This window comes from Chinchilla lanigera, unplaced genomic scaffold (genome assembly GCF_000276665.1).
Source record: "Chinchilla lanigera isolate Chin_1 unplaced genomic scaffold, ChiLan1.0 scaffold00036, whole genome shotgun sequence".
Taxonomy (NCBI): Eukaryota; Metazoa; Chordata; class Mammalia; order Rodentia; family Chinchillidae; genus Chinchilla; species Chinchilla lanigera.
Genome location: NW_004955437.1, coordinates 18,933,831 through 18,935,984, shown reverse-complemented (window position 1 = coordinate 18,935,984; position 2,154 = coordinate 18,933,831). Strand labels below are relative to the sequence as shown.

General features: G+C 46.1%; 1 long non-coding RNA gene across 1 annotated transcript in view; it reads left to right on the top strand.

Moving 5' to 3' along the window:
* The first annotated feature begins 9 nt into the window (after positions 1-9).
* Positions 10-2,154, top strand: part of LOC102025619 — a 63,906-nt gene continuing 61,761 nt past the window's right edge. The window contains exon 1 of the long non-coding RNA XR_261894.2: positions 10-58. This is a non-coding gene — a long non-coding RNA (uncharacterized LOC102025619). The remainder of the gene's footprint in view (positions 59-2,154) is intronic.

Here is a 2,154-nt window from a genome sequence, read left to right as displayed (position 1 = left end):
GCCTCCCGCCCTGCGCCCCGGTGTCCTGAGCGCCGCGGCCGCCCGCGCCTGTGGGAGAGTGAGTGGCGGTGCCACGCTGTCCCCGGGGAGCAGCCCAGGACCCCGGCGGCCGCTCCCGCGACCCCTCCCGGGCCTGCGGGAACGGCCGGGAAGGAAAATCAAACTTTCTCCCCCCGACTTCGGCGTGTGTGCGCTCGGGAACCGGCTTTCTGGGGCTGCGTGCTGCATTGCTTCAGGAGACCGGCTGGGTCCGCGTGGGTCCTCACGGCTCTCGGTGGTCCTTTCCGAGCGCGGCTTAGGAGCTTCTCGCGTGCCTGAAGGAGGGCGGGCGGCAGGCGGCGGAGGAGCGGCTATGACAAGTTCGCAGACACATTTGGTGGTTGTATTAACCGCTTATTGCTGGGTTTCATTGGCTGGCAATGAAAGGGAGTTTCTGTTCGAACAGACTTGGGGTGTGTGCTGGAGGGGGGCGACAGGCGGAGAGGGAGGGATTTTTTTAATTTGCCAGAGACCAGCTTGGAGTGGAGATCTTGACCTAACAAGTCAGTAGATTCCCCTCCTTTGGACTTTCTAGACCCATGGGCTTTGGTCTCTGGCCAAATCGGAGAGAATGAGTGTAGGTTTTATTTCCTAGGGCTAAGTTGTATAGTGTGGTAATAAGAGGATCACTGCAGACAGCCTGGTAGAAGAAATCAGTGCCTTCAGCTCTCAACAAACACATCCCTTGCCTTGCAGTGATTACATAGCTTTTAAGGAAACAGTTGGAGATTTTCAGAGAGGACACCCTGAGACCCCTGATAGCATAAAATTGCTTAAGAGCTGTGAGAAGAACTGATGCTCTGGGAATGCAAGATAGTATTGCTATTATTAGTCATAGTTATGGATCCAAGTCTTAAGAGAAAATTGTACTTTTTCGTATTTGGCATACTGGCATATTGCTTGTGCTTTGCTGAAGCTTTTGGGTGAGAGCTGAGCTTTTCCACAGTTCAGTTCAGATTTACATGTTTCATAGCCTCCAGTTACGTGTTTTGTTCTCGTAAGAGACATAAGGTCACCCAAATGTCTGATTGCGTTGCTCTCTCCCCCGAACTATTTAAAGACTCCCCAAGTTGTCTTTATTTCTGTTTTTTAATCAGACATCTTCTGACTTTGCACAGTTTGTTGTTAATACTGTCTGGGTGTGGTGTTCATGTGGCATTCAAAAATTTGTACCTCGTATTTCCCACTATGCGAATCCATCAGGCTGTGAGTGTCTTCCTTGTGGGGATACTTCATGCAAGTGTTCTGTGTGTGGGGATTATAACGCAGGGTTTGCTGAAGGGCAGAGGGTTGGCCTGCAAGTGGTGACTTGTAAGTGAACTTAGAATTGTAAGATTTTGAAAAAGTTGAACTTGATTATTTAAAGTTATGTAAACACGTTTTTATTGTTCTACAACTGTTATATCATCATGCATATAGCTGTCTCCACCTGATATTTCTGTAATTCCTCACAACACACTGAATTTGAAAAGTATTTCTTCACAATTTGGATCTTGATGTTTCATGCCTAGAATTGAGGCCCGGATCACAGAGCTGATGTCTAACATGACTCCTCGTACCCCACGTAGTAGGACTCCTTTGCTGTGTTCTTTTCCTTATAAATTGGTATTGCTCCGTTGCATTTCACCTCCCTTATAAAATTAACTGTCAGGAAATTATTGTATTTCAAAACCGCATGAATCTAAGTAGACTCTTAAGTAGACGTGATTGGAAGTATACATACGGTGAATGTGTGAATAAGCAGTTTGCCAGAAAGGTCTTCCAAAGATCCCTCTTGGAAGGTCCCTGGAAGATGACAATAAGATTGAAGCTCACCTGGGAGACACCCTGTGTGTGTGCATCAGATGGCAGTCTGCATTGGACTGGAGCACAAGTCCAACTTGTGCCACTTTTATCCTGTTGTAGATGTGGTAAATTAGAGCTGGGGTGGGTTTAGCTAGTTATAGTACTGCTTAGTTTTTTTGTTCAATAGTCCTGAAATACATCTTTTCTAAGTTTGAGGAATGAGTCAAAAGTAGTGTAGTAGCTCAGCTAATTGGCAAGTGCAGTTACAAAGCTATAAAGATAACTGACCCTTTTACCTTTTCTTTTTTTTTTTTTTTTTTTTTTTTTTTG